At 37.7% G+C, this 22500-nt stretch overlaps 1 long non-coding RNA gene across 1 annotated transcript in view; it reads left to right on the forward strand.

Moving 5' to 3' along the window:
- LOC135201341 (uncharacterized) overlaps positions 1–22500 on the forward strand; it is a 570106-nt gene that overhangs the window by 370086 nt on the left and 177520 nt on the right. The window lies entirely within an intron of this gene.

The raw sequence follows: 22500 nt of genomic DNA on the forward strand, positions 1-22500 counted from the left end.
ATAAACATAATATAGTTGGATGGTGTATGTATGTTATTAGGTGTATGTATATACGCATACATATATATATAATAATTATATATATATATATATATATATATATATATATATATATATATATCTATGTATCAATTCAGGAATGCCGAAGACACATGGATGTTTTTAAGAGATTTTTTCATAGAGAAACGTTTCGCACATGACTATGTGCATCATCAGTCTGAAAAATGACAATATAATAACATTAAAAATACTGAAAATACACAGGATTCTTAAAATGACAATTAAAAACATTAAACGACTAAAATGTTTTTTTTAAATTGTCATTTTAAGAATCCTGTGTATTTTTAGTATTTTTAATGTTATTATTTTCATCATTTTTCAGACTGATGATGCACATAGTCATGTGCGAAATGTTTCTCTATGAATAAATCTCTTAAAAACAATCATTTTGGTCTTCGGCATTCCTGAATTGATGTTTGAGGATCATACTGCAGATAGTATATATATGTATATATACACATATCTATTATGTGTATATCATGTATGTGTGTATGCATATATATATATATATAGTATATATATATATATATATATATATATATATATATATATATATATATATATGTTGCATGCACTAATATTTATATTTCATGTATATATACAAGTATGTATGTATATTTATGCGTAATGTATATACATATACGTATATACACATACACATACATACGTATACATAATACATGTATATTAATTGATTATTTATTTATGTTAATTTTACATAAGATTGTGGGTGACGCGCTATTATCCGGTGTTTTTGTTTACGCTACATGAAAATCATTCCTACGTTTGTTTTTTACGTTTAAATCCACATCGTCACAATAATATTATTTGAGTTCCTCTGAATTCACATTTATTCAATATTAGTCTAAGTAAAAACAATAACATCTCTTTAAGAAGCGATTGAATGTTTTATGTCGTTCATTTTTAATTATATTTCAACTCTAATGGCAATTTGTTACTGATATAGCTGTATGGTGGCTGTCCTAAATAAGTTGCCAATGGATTATTAGTCTTTAAAATGAACAGAACGTATTTACGACGCGTGGATTAAGTTCTACATGATTTTTTTACATGTGAAAGCAAAATAGAAAAAAATATTTTGGGTTTTCCTCGACCTTAGATAAAACCAAGTTTTCATAGTTAAGTTTTTCCATTAGATATAATAAGGGAAATTTTATCATAATTTTTGTGTACATATATAAATGTATTATATTATATATATATATATATATATATATATATATATATAAATATATATATATATATATATATATATATATATATATATATATATATATATATATATATATATATATATATATATATATATATAGGGATACAATCCACAATGAAGTAAATTCCTCTTGTAGTTTTAAAATATATAGTTCTTGTATAGGATTAGAGCTTTCGACCATCAACTGTGGTCTTGTTCACTAAAGTGTGATATGTCACCTCAAGGTACTAACAAGTAAGAGCACAAACATTTGAAAAAACAACGGTTAGGTAACAGCTAGTTCATATTATGAATGATCAGGCGGTTGAGCCCTCGTTCTTTCCAGAATTCGTCTTGATCTTCGTGGGGAATGTTTCTATTGTCAACTGCTTGTTCTATGGTGGTTGGGTGGTTTGTTGGAGAAATGACCTGAGTGGAGTAAACAGGAGAGGAAGCAGCATCGTTATTGGCACATATATTTCTAAAGTTTGAAATTTTCCCTTTCCTACATATCTCTTCACAAATAGCTGTATTTTCTGTAATGCCAGTATTTCCTGCAAAGGTCTCGTTTAATGAAATTAACGCCCCTTCTACTACTCGTCTCATTACAGAAAATACAGCTATTTGTGAAGAGATATGTAGGCAAGGGAAAATTTCAAACTTTAGAAATATATGTGCCAATAACGATGCTGCTTCCTCTCCTGTTTACTCCACTCAGGTCATTTCTCCAACAAACCTGTAGAAAGGTCAAGTGATTCTCAACCTGTAGAAAGGTCAAGGGATTCTCAACCTGTAGAAAGGTCAAGTGATTCTCAACCTGTAAAAAGGTCAAGTGATTCTCTAACTGTAGAAAGGTCAAGTGATTCTCAACCTGTAGAAAGGTCAAGTGATTCTCTAAATGTAGAAAGGTCAAGTGATTCTCAGCCTGTAGAAAGGTCAAGTGATTCTCAACCTGTAGAAAATGTCAAGTGATTCTCTAACTGTAGAAAGGTCCAAGTGATTCTCATTTACCTGTCTAAAAGGTCAAGTGATTCTCTTAACTGTAAAGGTCAAGTGAAATTCCTCCAGCCGTAGAAAGGTCAAGTGATTCTCAACCTGTTAAAAATGTCAAGTGTTCTCACCGTAGAAAGGTCAAGTGATTCTCAACCTGTAGAAAGGTCAAGTGATTCTCTAACTATAGAAAGGTCAAGTGATTCTCAACCTGTAGAAAGGTCAAGTGATTCTCAACTTGTAGAAAGGTCAAGTGCTTCTCTAACTATAGAAAGATCAATTAATTCTCAACCTGTAGAAAGGTCAAGTGATTCTCAACCTGTAGAAAGGTCAAGTGATTCTCAACCTGTAGAAAGGTCAAGTGATTCTCAACCTGTAGAAAGGTTAAGTAATTCTCAACCTGTAGAAAGGTCAAGTGATTCTCAACCTGTAGAAAGGTCAAGTGATTCTCAACCTGTAGAAAGGTCAAGTGATTCTCAACCTGTAGAAAGGTCAAGTGATTCTCTAACTGTAGAAAGGTCAAGTGATTCTCAACCTGTAGAAAGGTCAAGTGATTCTCTAACTGTAGAAAGGTCAAGTCATTCTCAACCTGTAGAAAGGTCAAGTGATTCTCAACCTGTAGAAAGGTCAAGTGATTCTCAACCTGTAAGAAAGTTCAAGTGATTCTCAACCTGTAGAAAGTCTCCAAGGTGTATTCTCAACTGTAGAAAGGTCCAAGTGATTCTCAACCTGTAAAGGAAATCAAGTGATTCTCTAACAAAGTCAAGTATTCTCAACTGTAGAAGGTCAAGTGAAATTCTCTAACTGGTAGAAAGGTCAAGTGATTCTCAACCTTAGAAAGGTCAAGTGATTCTCACCTGTAGAAAAGGTCAAGTGAATTTCTCCAAACCTGTAGAAAGGTCAAGTATTCTCAACCTGTAAGAAAGGTTCAAGAGATTATCTACTGTAGAAAGGTCAAGACATTCTTCAACCTGTTAGAAAGGTCAAGAGATTCTCAAACTGTTAGAAAAGGTCAAAGTGAATTCTCCTTAACTGTTAAACCAAAGGTCAGTGATTCTTCAACCTGTAGAAAAGGTCAAGTGGATTCTCAATAACTTCTAAAGAAAGGTCAAGTGATTCTCAACTTAGAAAGGTCAAGTATTCTCAACCTGTAGAAAGGTCAATGATTCTCAACCTGAGAAAAGGTCAAAGTGATTCTCCAACCTGTAGAAAGGCCAAGTGATTTCAACCCTGTAGGAAAAGGTCAAGTGATTCTCAACCTTGTAAAAGAAAGGTCAAGTGATTCTCAACCCTTTCGAAAGGTCAAGTTTGATTCTCAAACCTGTTAGAAAGGTCAAGTGATTCTCTAATGTAGAAAGGTAAATGGATTCTCAACCTGTAGAAAGGTCAAGTGATTCTCTAAACTATAGAAAGGTCCAATGATTCTCAACTGTTACAAAAGGTCAAGTGATTCTCAACTTGTGAAAAGGTCAAGTTGGCTTCTCTAACTATAGGAAAGATCAATTTAATTCTCAAACCTTAGAAAGGTCAATGGATTTCTCAACCTGTAGAAAGGTTCAAAGTTATTCTCCAACCTGGTGAAAGGTCAAGTGATTTCTTCAACCTGTAGAAAATTGTCCAAATGATTCTCAACCTGTAGAAAGGTTCAAGTGATTCTTCAACCTGTAGAAAGGTCAGTGATCTCTAACTATAGAAAGGTCAAGTGATTCTCAACCTGTAGAAAGGTCAAGTGTTCTAACTATAGAAAGGACTCAACCTGTAGCAAAGGTCAAGTGCTCTTCTAACTATGAAAGTCATTAATTCTCAACCTGTAAAAGGTCAAGGGATTCTCAACCTGTAGAAAATTCAAGTGATTCTCAACCTGTAGAACTGTCAAGTGATTCTTAACCTGTAGAAAGGTCAAGTGATGCTCAACCTTTAGAAAAGTCAAGTGATTCTAAACCTGGAGAAAGGTCAAGTGATTCTCAACCTGTAGAACAGTCAATTGATTCTCAACCTGAAGAAGGTAAAGTGATTCTTAACCTGTAGAAAGGTCAAGTGATTCTCAACCTGTAGAACGGTCAAGTGATTCTCAACCTGTAGAATAGTCAATCAGTTCTCAAGCTGAAGAAAGGTCAAGTGATTCTTAACCTGTAGAACTGTCAAGTGATTCTCAACCTGTAGAAAGGTCAAGTGATTCTCAACCTGTAGAAAGGTCAGGTGATTCTCAACCTATAGAACAGTCAAGTGATTTTCAATCTGGAGAAAGGTCAAGTGAGTCTCAACCTGGAGAAAGGTCAAGTGATTCTCAACCTCGAGAAAGGTCAAATGATTCTTAACCAGTAGAAAGGTCAAGTGATCTCAACCTGTAGAAAGGTCAAGTGATTCTCAACCTGTAGAAAGGTCAAGTGATTCTCAACCTGGAGAAAAGCCAAGTAATTCTCAACCTGGAGAAAGTTCAAGTGATTCTCAACCTGTAGAATGGTCAAGTGATTCTCAATCTCTAGAAAGGTTAAGTAATTCTCAACCTGTAGAAACGTCAAGTGATTCTCAACCTGTAGAAAGGTCAAGTGATTCTCACCCTGTGAAAGGTCAAATAATTCTCAACCTGTATATCAGTCCAGTGATTCTCAACCTGGAGAAAGGTCAAGTAATTCTCAACCTGTATAATGGTCAACTGATTCTTAACTTGTAGAACAAGTTATTCTCAACCTGGAGAGAGGTTAAGTAATTTTCAACCTGTAGAAAGGTCAAGTGATTCTCAACCTGTTGAAATGTCATGTGATTCTCAACCTGGAGAAAGGTTAATTGATTCTCAACCTGTAGAATGGTCAAGTGATTCTCAAACTGGAGAAAGGTTAAGAGATTTTCAAAATGTAGAACGGTCAAGTAATTCTCAACCTGTAGAAAGGTCATGTGATTCTCAACCTATAGAATGGTCAAGTGATTCTCACCCTGTAGAAAGGTCTAGTGATTCTCAACCTGTAGAAAGGTCGTGTGAATCTCAACCTATAGAATCATCAAGTGATTGTCACCCTGTAAAAAGGTCATGTGATTCTCAACTTGTAGAAAGGTCAAGTGATTCTCAACCTGGAGAAAGTTTAAGTAATTCTCAACCTGTAGAATGGTCAAGTGATTCTCAACCTGTAGAAAGGCCAAGTGATTCTCAACCTGTAGAAAGGTCAAGTAATTCTCAACCTGGAGAAAGGTCAAGTAATTCTCAATCTGTAGAAAGGTCAAGTGATTCTCATCCTGTAGAAATGTCAAGTGATTCTCAACCTGTAGAAAGGTCAAGTGATTCTCAACCTAGAGAAAGGTCAAGTGTTTCTCAGCCTGTAGAAAGGTCAAGTGATTCTCAACCTGTAGAAAGGTCAAATGATTCTCAACCTGGAGAAAGTCAAGTAATTCTCAACCAGTAGAAAGAGCAAGTAATTCTCAACCTGTACAAAGGTCAAGTGGATTTCTCACTCCTGGGACAAAAGTTACGTAATTTTCAAAACCTGTTAAGAAAGTCAAGTGATTTCCTCAACCTGTAGAACGGTTGCCCACGTGATTCTTCAACCTGTTTATAGAAAGGTCAAGTGATTCTCAACCTGTAGAACTGTGAAGTGATTCTCAACCTGGAGAAAGGTTGAGTGATTCTCAACCTGTAGAATGGTCAAGTGATTCGCAACCTGGAGAAAGGTCAAGTAATTCTCAACCTGTAGAAATGTCAAGTGATTCTCACCCTGTAGAAAGGTCAAGTGATTCTCATCCTGTAGAAAGGTCAAGTAATTCTCAACCTGTAGAAAGGTCAAGTGATTCTCAACCTGTAGAAAGGTCAAGTGATTCTCAACCTGTAGAAAGGTCAAGTGATTCTCAACCTGTAGAAAAGTCAAGTAATTCTCAACCTAGAGAAAGGTCAAGTAATTCTCAACCTGTAGAAAGGTGAAGTAATTCTCAACCTGTAGAAAGGTCAAGTATTCTCAACCTGTAGAAAGGTTGAGTGATTCTCAACCTGGAGAAAGGTCAAGTAATTCTCTGCCATTAGAAAGGTCAAATGATTCTCAACCTGTAGAAACGTCAAGTGTTTCTTAACCTGTGGAAAGGTCAAGTGATTCTCAACCTGGAGAAAGGTTAAGTAATTCTCAACCTGTTGAATGGTCAAGTGATTCTCAACCTGTCGAAAGGTCAAGTAATTCTCAACCTGTAGAAAGGTCAAGTGATTCTTAACATGGAGAAAGGCTAAGTAATTCTCAACCTGTAGAAAGGTCAAGTGATTCTCAACCTGTAGAATGGTCAAATGATTCTCAACGCCTGTAGAATGGTCGAATGATTCTCAACCTGCAGAAAGGTCGAGTAATTCTCAACCTGCATAAAGGTCGAGTGATTCTCAACCTGGAGAAAGGTCAAGTAATTCTCAACCTGTAGAAAGGTGAAGTAATTCTCAACCTGTAAAAAGGTCAAGTGATTCTCAACCTGTAGAACTGTGAAGTGATTCTCAACCTCGAGAAAGGTTAAGTGATTCTCAACCTGTAGCCTCAAGGGTAATTCCTCAACCTTGTAAAGAGGTTCAAAGTTAAATTCCTCAACCTGTAGCAAAGGTCAAGTGAATTCTCGAACCTTGTAGTAAAGGTCCAAAGTTTAAGTTCTCCAACCTGTAAAGGAAAGTTCAAAAATTAATCAACCTGTGAAAGGAAAAAAGGATCAAGTGATTCTCAACCTGTAGAAAGGTCAAGTGATTTTCAACCTAAGAAGTCAAGTGATTCTCAACCTCGAGAAAGGTGGGCAAGTGAAATTTCTTCCAACCTGTAGAAAAGTCAAGTGATTCTAACTGTAAGGAAAGGTTCCAAGTGTTTCTTACCTGGTAAGAACGGTCAAGTGATTCTCAACCTGGAGGAAGGTCAAGTGTTTCTCAACCTGTAGAAAGGACAAGTGATTCTAACCTTGAGAAAGGTTAAGTAATACTCAACCTGTAGAATGGTCAAGTGATTCTCAACCTGTAGAAAGGTCAAGTGATTCTCAAACTGGATAAAGCTCAAGTAATTCGCAACCTGTAGAAAGGTCAAGTAATTCTCAACCTGTAGAAAGGTCAAGTGATTCTCAACCTGTAGAAAGTTCAAGTGATTCTCAACCTGTAGAAAGGTCAATTAATTTTCAACCTGTAGAAAGATCAAGTGATTCTCAACCTGTAGAAAGGTCAAGTGATTTTCAACCTGTAGAAAGTTCAAGTGATTCTCAACCTGTAGAAAGGGCAAGTGATTCTCAACCTGTAGAAAGGTCAAGTGATTCTTAACCTGTAGAAAGGTCAAGTGATTCTTAACCTGTAGAAAGGTCAAGTGATTCTTAACCTGTAGAAAAGTCAAGTAATTCTCAACCTGTAGAAAGGTCAAGTGATTCTCAACTTGTAGAAAGGTCAAGTAATTCTCAACCTGTAGAAAGGTCAAGTAATTCTCAACCTGTAGAAAGGTGAAGTGATTCTCAACCTGTAGAAAGGTCAAGTGATTCTCAACCTGTAGAAAAGTCAAGTAATTCTCAACCTGTAGAAAGGTCAAGTGATTCTCAACCTGTAGAAAGGTTAAGTAATTCTCAACCTGTAGAAAGGTCAAGTAATTCTCAACCTGTAGAAAGGTTAAGTAATTCTCAACCTGTAGAAAGGTTAAGTAATTCTCAACCTGTAGAAAGGTCAAGTGATTCTCAACCTGTAGAAAGGTTAAGTAATTCTCATCCTGTACAAAGGTCAAGTGATTCTCAACCTGTAGAAAAGTCAAGTAATTCTCAACCTGTAGAAAGGTCAAGTGATTCTCAACCTGTAGAAAGGTCAAGTGATTCTCAACCTGCAGAAAGGTCAAGTGATTCTCAACCTGTAGAAAGGTTAAGTAATTCTCAACCTGTAGAAAGGTCAAGTGATTCTCAACCAGTAGAAAGGTTAAGTAATTCTCATCCTGTAGAAAGGTCAAGTGATTCTCAACCTGTAAAAGGTGAAGTTTTTCTCAACCTGTAGAAAGGTTTAAGTAATTCTCATCCTGTACAAGGTCCAAGTGATTCCCAACCTGTGAAAAGGTCAATTAATTCTCAACCTGTAGAGGTCAATGATTCTCAACCTGTAGAAAGGTCAAGGGATTCTCAACCTGTAAAGAAAGTCAACCGTAAAGGAAGTTCAGTGATCCTCAACTCCTAGAAATGTGAAGTAAAATCTCCAAATCGCTGTAAAGGTGAAGGTAATTCTATCCTGTAGAAAGGTCAAGTGATTCTCAACCTGTAGAAAGGTGAAGTAATTCTCATCCTGTAGAAAGGTCAAGTGATTCTCAACCTGTAGAAAGGTCAAGTAATTCTCAATCAGTCTCTTGTCAGTGCATCAAGACTTTATGAAGTGGTCAAGTCCCTCGGCAACATAGTCGTACCTTTTTTTTCTCTCCCCCCCCCCCCCCCTCCCTCCCCTTTTTCCAACTTCACCATCTTCCCCTGAGTACTTCCGCAACGTGTAAGTCTTGTCAGGGATTTCGGGGCGCAGGGTCATAATCTGGGAACGTGAGTTCGTTCCTTTTATCTTTATAACCCTCCATAATAGGGCCATTGCATATCTTATGCGGGTCGGTTTCATTGGAGCTCTAAGCTGTGGGGGTCCATTCGTTTCATATATATTGCCTTTCTTTATTCTTTCTCAAAATTCCACGTGGCTTTGAGCCGACCGATGTTAAGGGTTAAATAAAGGTAGGCTGGGGAGGAGGGGGGGTGCGGTTGTCAGGGTAGTGGGTGGGTTTTGGGGGGGAAGAGTGAGAAAGGGGGTTTGGGGTTTAAAGCACTATAACAGAACCCGAGTTCAACTTTACATAGATTCACGCTACAATTTCAGCACGACCCATTACGCGCATTACTTGCCACGCCAAATACTACAAAAGCGTTGTAAAGTCTCTCTCTCTCTCTCTCTCTCTCTCTCTCTCTCTCTTTCTCTCTCTCTCTCACTGTAAAAACATAGGTAGCTTTAACCCAACGCAGGACCTTTTGATCTTAGCTGAGGCCGATGTCAGCGAGAAATGACGGCGAAAGATGAGTTATGGGTCGAAGTTCGTATGAGATTCCTTCTGTGCTATGTTGCTCTTGAAACTTAGGAAGCGTCGAACTGGTTCAATCAAGATGCCATTCAACGGTAGACGATAAAATCACCACCATTAGTGGGAAAAGATGGTTTTTACACTCCATGCTCGCCTCTCTCTCTCTCTCTCTCTCTCTCTCTCTCTCTCTCCTTTCTCTAATGAGGGCAAGTATCGCGTTGACTGCGATAAATTGGGAGAAAGGGAAGTTTTTATCCGGGGGGTTGCCACGTGTCTAGACACAGATCAAGTGATTTAGAATAACTTTCTGATAGAGCAGAGGGTTTTACAACACAAGCTGTATAATGTGTGTGACTTCAGAATGATGCCCTTTGACTGAGGTGGCTTTTTTCAGAAAGTCTCTCTGAAACAAGCCAAGCCTAAAGAATCTCTCTCTCTCTCTCTCTCTCTCTCTCTCTCTCTCTCTCTCTCTCTCTCTCATTAGATTTCTTGTTGGACGCGGACGCTGTAACCTTGTGTATATAACGTAATCAAACGATGAGAGCCTCCATACTGAAGTGAGGAAATTCTCTGAAAAATAGTGGCGGTCTCTCTCTCTTCTTCTTCTTGTGCAAACTAGCATCCGTCGTCATACGCCCGCCTCCTTATCGCGGGCGTCCTCGTCCGGTATTAAGCAAGGCATGGAGGGAGGTCCTAGAGACCAGCAGCGACGACGACTCGATCCTCCCGTGGAAGGAAGGAAGGGAGGAAGGAAGGAAGAAGGGGCGTAACGAGGCAAACCTCCCTCGAAGTCTGATTGGAATCTGTGCGGTTTGCTCCGCCGCCACGCCATTGGTCAAATCGCCTTTTCGACGCAGGATTTACGATCTTGAACTGTTTTATCGACGTAGGGGATCTTCCAAATTCATTCCTGAGTTCCTATGAAGTCCTAGAGTCCCCTCGAGCCTATTAGGGGGAAGGGAGAGTGAGGGGGGGGCGGTTCTTATGACCACTGCTAGGCAATCTTGCGTCGTTAGCCATCGCTGGCTATCGGAATGCACCGAAATCGATGCCTCTGGATGGGGGGAAGATATTTAGTTTATGGTTATTGCATCTGTGCGTTATGCTGGACTACATGGCAATTTTATCGAAACGCTGCCGAACACTTCCTATTGAGGATCCTCTTCCTATAGAGAGAGAGAGAGAGAGAGAGAGAGAGAGAGATTGCTGTAAAGTAATTTATTCTATAACGGATACTCTTTACGCGGGTATCAGAGAGTTACCACTTGTACTGCTTATAATGGAGAGAGAGAGAGAGAGAGAGAGAGAGAGAGAGAGAGAGAGAGAGAGAGAGAGAGAGAGGGAGGGAGATTGTTGGTTTCTAAAACTGGCGTCACAATATCTAGGTTATTGGCGCCGGAGAGAGAGAGAGAGAGAGAGAGAGAGAGAGAGAGAGAGAGAGAGAGAGAGAGAGCATTGTAAAGGAATTAATTCTTTTATTCTAAAACGGATATTCTTTGAGCGTGTATCAGACAGAGAGTTACTACTTGTACATACTGCTTATATGAGAGAGAGAGAGAGAGAGAGAGAGAGAGAGAGAGAGAGAGAGAGAGAGAGAGAGAGAGGAATGTCACTATTTTTCGTAGAATTTTTTTCTCCTTCAGTATGGAGAGACTGATCGTTTGATTGCGGTATATACTTACAGCGTCAGAGATCGTGTATGTCGACCAAGAAAATCTTATGAGAAATACCGAGAGAGAGAGAGAGAGAGAGAGAGAGAGAGAGAGAGAGAGAGAGGACTGTCACTATTTTTCGTATAATTTTTTTCCCCTTCAGTATGGAGAGATTGATCGTTTGATGGTGTTTCATACACTCGGTTACAACATCAAAGATCTTTTGTCTCGACCAAGAAAATCTTATGAGAAATACAAAGAGATAGAGAGAGAGAGAGAGAGAGAGGTGGGGGGGACTGTCACTATTCTTCGTAGAATTTTTTCCCCTTCAGTATGGAGAGACTGATCGTTTGAGTGTGGCCGTCTACGTCGAACAAGAAAATCTTATGAGAAACACCCAGAAAGAGAGAGACGACAGTCACTATTTTTCGTAGGATTTTTTCCCCTTCAGTATGGACAGACTGATCGTTTGATGGTGTTTCATACACTCGGTTACAACATTAAAGATCTTTTGTCTCGACCAAGAAAACCTTGAGAAATACCAAGAGAGAGAGAGAGAGAGAGAGAGAGGACTCTTTTGTCTCGACCAAGAAAATCTTATGAGAAACACCAAGAGAGAGAGAGAGAGAGAGAGGGAGGTGCGGCGGCAAGGGACCTCGTTGGGAGCCTTATGAAGAACACGGGAGGCAATAGAAATCTGCGCGTATCGATTACATTCAGTACTTGAGATGCTTAATGGCCATCCAAATTTGCTTGGATCTCCAGGAGATGGAGGAGTACATGGAAAGGTATCCATTTCTTCCTGAATTTCACACGGTGAAGGGAGGGAGGGTGTCGTGTAGTCTTCCTTATCTTCCTTAAATTCTTTTAGAGAGAGTGAGTTTTATGTATATAGACATATATATAAAACATTGAAGGAAATGGTGTTGATAACAGAACTATGATTGTAATGTAGAGGGAGAATTGTAATGATAGTATAGACAATTATATATAAAATATTGAACGAAATTATGTTGATAACAGAACGATAATTCTAAAATTGTAATGTAGAATTATAATTGTAATGATAGTAAAGCCAGGGGGCACTTTGATGTTTGTAGCGAATGCAATTTTATAAAGTTCTAATAACCTGAGCTTGTGATCTCTCTCTCTCTCTCTCTCTCTCTCTCTCTCTCTCTCTCTCTCTCTCTCTCTCATGCAGTGTTTTGAAATCAAAGCCGTTTGTTTCAATATCTGGGGCTTGTTCATTGCCTGGCGGCTACGAGATATGCAGCTTGTTTGACTGATTAATTTTATTCTTGGGGGACATTGTCCTTTTCCTTCACTTGACATTTAGCGTCGGATGTGATTTTCCAACGGGAATTAATTCATTCATTTATTCTGGCAAGACTTTTTATGTGTTTATTCAAAGAAAATCGCTTTGCTTTCTTCGAAATCTGATACGCAGTCACTTAGGAGTTTTTTTTTTAAGGAATAAATATATGCTGAGCCAATATTCTCTTCTAGATATGTGGATATACCGAGGGTTTCGTTGGGGCTTAATTATCATAGCAGTTTATTGATATGATAATTATGTTCGATTTTTATTGGATTGCGACTCTACTATGATATTTATTTTATCATAAAGATCCTGCTAAATCGATCTTAAGTTAATATCTAACATGATTGCGACTTCTCTTAACAACTCAATAGAAACATTTCTGTGTACATACGGATGATGATATCTTTGAACTCTGGACTTATAATTTTAAAATGTGTGGGACTCAGGACGTTTTCTCTAAATTTAACACGACATTTGATTTTCATCTCTCATTTTGTCGGCTCTCTTCTAACTTTCATCTCTCACTTGGATGGGATTTTTTGACTTTCGTCTCTCGTCTGAAGGGGACTTTTTGTCTTTCATCTCTCTCATTTGGAGGGGACTTTTTGACTTTCATCTCTAATGTGGAGGGGGCTTTTTTTTAACTTTCATCTCTCATTTGGAGCGAACTTTTTTACTTTCATCTATCATTTGAAGGGGACTTTTTTACTTTCATCTTTCATTTGGAGGGGACTTTAACTTTCATCTTTCATTTGGAGGGGACTTTAACTTTCATCTCTCATTTGGAGGGGACTTTTTGACTTTCATCTCTCATTAGGTCTGTATTTTTTTACCCTTTTTCTCGCCTTTCTTTTGGACTTTGAGTTTTCATCTCTCATTTGATCAGGACGTTTTGACTTTCATCTCGAATTTGGTTGGGACTTTGGACTTTCAACTCACATTTGGTAAGGTATTTTGACTTTTGCCTCTCATTTGGTTGGAACTTTGGACTTACATCTCTCATTTGATCTGGACGTACGACCTTCATCTCTCATTTAGATGGAACTTTGGACTTTGGTTTGGACTTTCGAATATGATCTCTCATTCAGTGAGGACTCAAGACTTTCATCTCCCATTTGGATTGAGTTTCGGTCTCTCAGTAGGATGGTTCGTTTGACGTTTATTCCTAAAATGAGTCTTTTGACTTTAATCCCCAACTTTCGTGGATTATCCTTTTTGAACATTACAAGGGAGCTTCCGACTCGTATCCTTTCGCTCCGTAGGATATTATATTCTGCTCTCATTGGCATGCAACCTGAACTTTTTACCTCATAGCCACACGAGACTCTCAGCTTTAATAAAGGGGAAAGTCGTTCAGTCTCTGTCGGCGTACATAATAGTAGATAATAATTTAATTTTTTTAAATATCCGAGGGTAAAAGCGAAACTTGACTTTTTGTTACTAAAGGCACGGAATTTCCTCACTAAGCTACTCTGGCTTTAGAATTTTCATCGGTGAAAGCTTATATCCTTTTACGACGCTTCATGGCTATTTTTAGTATTTTGTAAAAGAAAAATATTGAGATGGCTGTTTTTCTGTTCGGCCTCATATCTTAAAAACTACTGATGCTAGAGAGCTGCAATCTGGTATGTTGATCAACCACCCTCCATTCATCAAATATACCAAATTGCAGCTTTATAGCCTCAGTATATTTTTTTTTATTGTATTTAAGGTTAAAATTACCCATGATCGTGCGTCTGGCGCCGCTATATGTGCTAACAAGACAGGCCGTGGCTGAAAGTTCCATGGGTCATGGTTGAGAACTTGTCATACGCTGCACAAAAATGAAAACTCGATTCTTCGGCGCATTTTTTTTTTTACTTCGCTTTTTTAAGTTTAAAATCTCTCTCTCTCTCTCTCTCTCTCTCTCTCTCTCTCTCTCTCTAGTATTTATCAGGAAACATGCGCAACTAAGTTTTATGTTTAAGCCTCTCTCTCTCTCTCTCTCTCTCTCTCTCTCTCTCTCTCTCTCTCTCTCTCTCTCGGTTTTTTTAGTGTGCTATTAATTCTGTATCAATGATACACTTGCTATTTGATATCTCGAGATTACTCACTTTTATTACTTTATTTATTTATTTTTTAATTCTCACGTTCTTCCTCCCAGCATGATTTATTATATCGTTGTTGTGAGGGCCGCCATTCCTTCTCAAGATGAATGAGAATGAAATGTGATGTGAAATGTCTGGGGATATTTGAGAATTCTCTTAATGCTGCGAACTTAACTTTCCCACTCCATCAAGACGTCTGACGTATGACTTCAGCCGGCAGCGATATACTATTTGCTTACGCATGTTTTATTTCGTGTTTTGTTTGCGTGTTGTTTGGTTTTGTTATATTCATCCCCAGTATTATTATTATTATTATCATTATTATTATTATTATTATTATTATTATTATTATTATTATTATTATTATTATTGGTGGAAGTCATGTTACGGAGATCGTTGTCTGTTCATCCACACGGACTTTAGTGTATATATGTGAGTTTGGGTGTTTATACAAACACGCTTTCATCATGTATGTGTGTATGTATACATATAATACATTTATGCATGTGTGTGTGTGTGTGTGTGTGTCGTCGTTAGATTGAGCCAGCTTTGTACTGGCACGGGCTCTTGCTTCTTAGCAGCCCATAAAAATGTGAGTGTTTACCAAGAGAGAGAGAGAGAGAGAGAGAGAGAGAGAGAGAGAGAGATGAAAGCGTGTCTGTATAAACGCAAATAAATGTATACATATAATATATGGTATAGTATATGTGTGTATGTGTATACATGTATGTGTGTGTTGTGTGTATGTATATATGTGTGTAGTACGGAACTACTGATTGTGTGTGCAGAAAACAGCATATACGTACTGGAAAAGAACTGCGCCTGTCCCGCACATTTTCCGAGTGTCTCTCTCTGTCGGGGATGTGCATAACGAAGGAGTAAGTAACCTTAACAATTTTATCAGCCGGAACCGCGCATACGGACAGCCACTCGCCCCATCTTCGAATAAAGACAAGATAGTTAATCATGTCTGAACGAGGCAACTTCATGGCGAAAGGATCCTTTGGGAAAACACATCGCAACAATGCTTCTCACTAAGAAGAAGAGATGAAAATAAGTTTCTTCGAAGATAGAGAGAGAGAGAGAGAGAGAAAAAAAAACTCCCTAAGTTCCATTCGTCTTTCGGGGCAGTTCATGTATACTACAATCCCTTCTTCTCTTCATGGGAGCTCGGCCTCCTTCCCAAAGTTAACAAACTTTGTTCGCCGTTCAGGGCAACACAAAGGGAGGAGAAGAAAGGCTGCTAGGGCTGGGGTTAGGGGGTTGAGGAAGGGGCGGTGGGGGTTGCGGGGGAGGTTAAAAAACCATGGGGTTTGGAGCGCGGTGGGTCATGAGATCGGATTTTGTCGGGGTGGGGACTTGGGAAATGGTGGGGGGGGGGGGGGGGGGAACAAGGGAGGGGGGCCCGTTCAGAAAAACTTCCGAGAGATTTGGTAGCGAATTTCCGTTTGGGTCAAATCGTTTGAAAAAGTGATACTGACGTGGGAGTTTTTTTTATTTATTTATTTGTATTATTATTTTATAAAGTACCATGCACTCAGAACATGTCTTATTTATATTGTTTTCCTGCGTGAATATTTGTGATGTGTGTAATGACTATTTCATTGCTTATCTTTTCTTAGAAACAGTGCTGTTGAATGTAAAAGACTCCATACGTCAAATATTCTTATCATGCTATATTCTTATCAGGCTACTCTCTCTTTCTCTCTCTCTCTCTCTCCTTCCTGGTTGATATCTCGATGACATCTCCACTATTGTGTCTTCTCAAGTTTCAAAGCGATTTTCCTATGCTATTCGATTCGTCCATATTGGGCTACTACCCATTTCTCCCAAACGCTGTCAAGATTTCCTTCTCTTATCTATGATGACCCTATCCTCCATGTTCCACGTAATATGGAAGTATATTCGTCGCCTTCTCATCCATTCGAGTTTCCCTGTTGGATGCCAATTATTTTATCTTTTATATGCTGAGGGCGATGATAATGAACCTGGTGCGTTTATGGCGAAAGATCTTCGGATGAAAAAGGATAGGGCTTGACCTCTGACGAAATTGTAGAATAGATGTGAAACAGTGATTACGGAAACAGACGGAGAATTCCAAAGCTTAGCAGTGAAGGGAAAGGAACATTCGCCGAAGTCAGTAGTTCTTGTTTCTTGTTTACTTTTACTAAGTCTTTTTTTTGTTTTTATAACAAATTAGACTATATTCTATACTTACTCAATTACGTTACCCTTGTTCTTCTTGACAGTACATCATCTTTCCTCTTGTAATCCCTCCAATAACTCGATAGTTAACTGTTAATATATCTCTCTCCCCCTCCTACTATTTCATACATCAATTTCATGTACTTCCATTCTTCATTTACTCCACACTGAGGTATACTGATCCCCTTTACTCCAGATCTACCAAACTTTTTTAGGTACCGAATAGAAACGCATATTTCTTTACTTCTCTTTTTCCGTGTCTCATTATTCTTAATGTTTCTTTTCTCTTTCGCTCTTTCGTCCAGTTCATTCTTTTGCCGAGGTGAACAGCACAGCTGCTGATTGGACGCTTTAGGTCTTAGGTTACACTGCTCTTTGAAAGGGAATTGAATAGGTATTGTCTTCAAAAGGTCAGACGTTGTGCGGATTAAAATAACTCCGGTTTTTCGTGTTTTCCGCTATTTGAAGCATTTCATTTATATTTTACGCGTCTATAGTCCGGCAATTCTCTTTTTAAGAGTATTTGATCATATTTCTTTTTTATTTTGCACATTCTCGTCCTTGCGTCGACTTAACTTTCCGAGTAACTCTTGAGGTAAATTTCATATTACTGGAGATTTGCTGTCAGAATGCGTTCATTCATATTTAGTTTTTTCATGTGAAAATGTGTTTTGCTTACAGATTGAAGAGGTATATATATATATATATATATATATATATATATATATTATATATATATATATAGTAATAATATATATATATAATATATATATACACACGTACATACATACACCTCTTCAATCTGTATATATGTATATACACAAGGTTTTACATAATTTAATGCGTTTCTCTTAACTTTTATTTTTTTACAATCTGCTAACGTTATACTTAGAAGATAAATTGTTCAAAATGTTATCTAGGATTTTTTCGAGTCATTTTTGTTTGTTTTTCGTACTCGGATACGTTGAACTCTCTCTCTCTCTCTCTCTCTCTCTCTCTCTCTCTCTCTCTCTCTCAAAAGACAAAATATTTAACTACCATTGAAAAAGAGAGAAATTAAAACATCATAGCAACTAGAAAATTGGATAATCCCGTCCCTCTGGCTACAGAATCTTGAAGTCTCTACTCTGTTGGACAGAATTTTCCTCAGTTTTTCCTTGAAACTTTAGCGTTTTTATTTTTTTTCTTTAGGAATTTCTTTTTATTAGTTTTTTATATCAAAGAAACTGGCGTGGTTGCCATGCTCCAACTATAGCACTTTTACCTTAAAGGGCTGTCCACACTAGGAAACATTGTTTGCAAACAGAGATAGCAAACAGTTTGGAAACACTTTTTACCGCATGTTTAATGTTTATATATATATATATATATATATATATATATATATATATTATATATATATATATATATATATATATAATATATATATATATATATTATGTATATATGACACTCCTTTTTCTAAAAACTTACTTATGAAGCCACGTCTTTTTCTTTCTCTTATCCCTCCTCGAGTGCACTGAAATCGCCAAGTAGAATACAGAGGCTACTACACCGACAAGCATCCTGACGACAACTGAGGTCTGGACAGGAAACATTGTTTGCAAACTTCATCCTTTTCCGTCCCCCTCAACCCCCAACCCCGTGAAATTGATTTTAATATTACTTTTCAGAATTATAAAGGAAAGATTCCTCACCCTCCCGCCCTGCTTAAACACACACACACACACACACACACACACTCTAAATAATACTGACGACAGAAAGCAGTCATCCCCTGCACAGAAGAAAAAGTTCCCATTTTCATAAATTGAATTCATCTAATAAGAAAAATATAGGTTAGCCCCAGTTTCCAGAGCTGTGAGAGGGATTTTACAAAATAATAGAGGTAAGTTGTAATTCGTTCCCACTAAATTGTATGCAGTTATTTGTTTACTATAGGCAGTAAAGTGATAGATTTTTAGAAAACGGTGAGACAGGTACGGTATTTGTTACCGAACTCGTTGCGACGTCTTTTGATGAAATTAATCAATTTCGTTAAATTAGCTTTGAGTGGATATGTGACCAAAAACCTGCATCAACAGACACCAGTTACTCGTAACCACACATGTGTTTGGAACATGTTCTATGAAAAATAATGTGGTTTAGTAAAGATGTGAGAAGGAAAAATATTTATCAGAACATTTTCATTTTCCAAGATCGTGAGCAAAATGTATTTTGATGGCTTTCTTTATTAGATCAGCGAGTTGCTTTAGAAAAGCGACGAATTATCGATGTTTTGAGGCAGATGAAACTCGAAAATATAGTAAAAACATTTGACATGAATATAAAACCGTTTAAACGAATTGGGCTGGCCCCAAAACCAAAAAAAGATATTCTCTGCCTCATTCACACAATACCTACTAGATCAAGGATGAACCTCTTGTGCAGTAGAACGTCCAGGACTTTAGCTCTTTCATATATCTACATAGCAATCGAACTCTCCTTCCCCCCCCCCCCTTTCCATCCAACCCAAATTATGCCCTTTACTCAATTTTACACATTTCTCACTACCCATCTGTAACCTTTTATAGGTAATGTTCTCTTCCCCCTTAACAGTTCTGACATATACTACAATCTTTCCACCGTCAATTCTGTCCACATGACCGTCGAAAAGTACTCATATCCGTCCTTTGCCTGTGCTAACGAGAGAGTAATATATATAAAGTATAAAAGGCCCATTAAAACACTCTGGTCTAAAGCTAAGGACTATATTTTGGTGGACTAACTTCCGCCCTTATTCACTGCTTGAAAAGGGTGGAAGTTAGACCACCGAAATATAGTCCCTAACTTTAAACCAGAGTTTTTTAATGGGCCTTTTATACTTGAGACGTATCCTGTTTTAACAGAAGAATTTATTTACATTTCATATATTATATATATATGTGTGTGTGTGTGTGTGTGTGTGTGTGGTGAGTATGTGTGTGTGTGTACTCTAAAAGATATAGACAGCCTTAAATCGAAATCATATTGTTGGGCGTCTGTAATGCATAATGTATGGTAAGATAAACGGTCTCTTCAGAAGATCAACACGGCGTTTTAGTCGGGTTCCCGAAAAGAAAAAGCTATTAAAACCCTTCAACCTCCCTTGAAGGCTTCTGAGAGAAAAGCAATAAAACAGAAGGGAAAGTTTTGCAAAAGAAAGTCCTGGAAAAGTTGAAAGGGGAGTTTGTGGACGTTTAGATTTGTTTCGGCTTCAGGCCCCATGTCCAGGTAAGGACCGACAATAGCCGGGTGGAGCCATGCTCCCAGGGAGGTTTTTTTTTGGGGGGGGGTTGTTGGGGGGAGGGGGAAGTGACCCGCTTGGGTGACTCGATTCCCCCCTCCTCATCTTCAGAAGGAAATGAGGGACGGAACCCCTCGGGCAGGAGGCTTGGGATCGATTCTTCAGGGTAGGAAAGCAGGATCTCCTCCGCTTTGCAGGGAGGGATCCCTCACTATTAAGTGTACTTAGAGAGAGAGAGAGAGAGAGAGAGAGAGAGAGAGAGAGAGCGTATAAGTGAGAGGGGTAAGGCCTCATTGTCTGAAGAACCATTTGTTTAATAACGTACTTGCCTAACTTTTGTGTCATAATAGGTCTCACCTCTTTGCTGTCATCTCCATATTTAAGGCGTGCTTTTGTTCTTTCCTCTCCTTTCATTAAAAAGAAATTAATCTTCGCACCTGGGAGTTCATACTTAGTCTTCTCACCCGGGAGTTCGTAGTCTGTCAGTTAGTTTAGCAGGAAGAGGTGAATTCCTTACCATATTTGAAATGTTCAAATGATTCGGAAGGATGGCGTGACTGCTGGAACCCTCCTATATGAATTGATATCTGTGAGGTGTTCCGGAAATTTATCTCTCTCTCTCTCTCTCTCTCTCTCTCTCTCTCTCTCTCTCTCTCTCTCTCTCTCAGGATACTCTGAAGAAGAGCAAACAGGAAAATGAAGTTTGAATAAAAAGGAAAAATGCAGGACTGAAGATGTTTTGTGAAAAAAGGGGAAAGATTTGGACAAAGGAGCTCAAGGAGTATGATTTAGATAAAAGAGAGAAGGGGGGAAATTGACAGTCGAAAACAATTGCCAGACAGAATAAAGAAAAATGGAGAGAGAGAGAGAGAGAGAGAGAGAGAGAGAGAGACAGAGAGAGACTCTGTTTAAAGTCTATACTTCAACGTCCAGAGTCCAAGAGTCGGTGCCTATGAACGGTCTAGGTTAGGGCTAATCTAGACCTGCTTCTGAATGCAACGGAAACGCTAAGACGGCTCTGGTACGTCCAGGAAATGGAACGTCTCTCTGTTACTCCTGAGACCAAGGGCTGTTCTGAGCTGTGCATCTGTTAAAGGAGAGAGATACCGAACGAGTGTGTGTGTATGTATACTATATATATATATATATAGATATATATATATATATATATATATGTATATGTATATATATATTATATATATATATGTGTAAATATATCTCATATATATATATATCTGTATATATATGTATATATACATATTTTTATATATATATATATATATATATATATATATATATAATATATAAATATATAAAGGGTCTAATGCCACGAACGGAAAGTGAGGCAACGGAACGATATTTGACTTTATTTATATATATATATATATATATATATATATATATATATATATAAAGATATATCACTGTCTTTCTTTTTTAAAATTTCCCCAGTGGCTTCAGCTAATATATATATATATATATATATATATATATATATATATATATATATATATCACTGTCCAACGTCGATTCATTCAGTACTTTGCAGCAAAGAGAATAGCAGAAAGGCCCTGGGAGACGTTAATGTATAGTAATTGAGAGACAGACCAAAATGTGTAAGGTCGTCTGCACGAGGGAAAAGTTCCAGATGACTTGTTGAGAAGAGGGATTGAAAGTGAGAGTAAAAGTTGCATAAGGATAGTAGGATCTTGATTGAGAAAATAAAAGCAGATAAATAGATTGATAGAAAAATAGCTTGGGTTTAGAAAAAAAAAAAAAAGCTGTCAGGCTCAATTTTTTTTATGGAAATTTGTGTGAAGAACTTGAAAATAAAACGAAAAGGTCGCATGTACTATATACGAACCTACATAAACAGATTAAGAGATACAGTTTGGAGGGTATGAAAATGTGTAGTGTAGCGGTATATACTGTGTTGTTGAGAGAACTTGAGAGTTTTTGTGATGAAAGTAAAGTTCCTCTTAGCATAAATAAAGTGAGTGACGAATGTTTAATCATTTTACGGATGAATTCTTGAGAGAATTCTGAGATAAAACTGGAAATAAAAGGTCGCAGTAGTGGAATAATAATATAATAGGTCTCGAGTGGCTGCTGTTTGCGGCGGATGTAAGTTTTTTATAATGAGGTGAACTTACAATGGATGGCTGAAGAGTCTAAACTAAAGGTGTTTGTAAAGGAACTTTCAAGGGGAAGATAATGAAAGTACATGGAAGCCAGAAAGTGGCAAAATTATTTAATATACTGGTGATTGAAGAAAAGTTTTTAACTGGTGTAAGTATACTGGTTTAAATGTAACTTATTAAGTATACCGGTTTAATTGTAACTTATGATTTTGGAAGGTAAAAGGGGTCTTAGCAAAATAGTTTTGAAGAGAATGGTGCAGGGAACTTCAGTTTGTACGTGTTATGTAAGGACTGTTAGTCACCCCCCTTCCTTTTTTTTTCTTTTTTCTTTTGAAGTGGAATTTCGGTGTTGAATGCAGGTAGAGAACTAACGTAAAAACCTCCGAGGCGAACTGTTTTATTATAAGCAGAGTAAAAGCATAACATAAGAGCAGACACGAAAATGCGGCGACAGACTGGCCCGAGTCTGTCGAGGTGATTCGTTTAAGCTATGTAAACGGAAGACGTACTAGGTACGTTCACGGAGCCAGGAGTTTTGAGAAGATCAATAAAG

This window comes from Macrobrachium nipponense, chromosome 28 (assembly GCF_015104395.2).
Source record: "Macrobrachium nipponense isolate FS-2020 chromosome 28, ASM1510439v2, whole genome shotgun sequence".
Lineage (NCBI taxonomy): Eukaryota > Metazoa > Arthropoda > Malacostraca > Decapoda > Palaemonidae > Macrobrachium > Macrobrachium nipponense.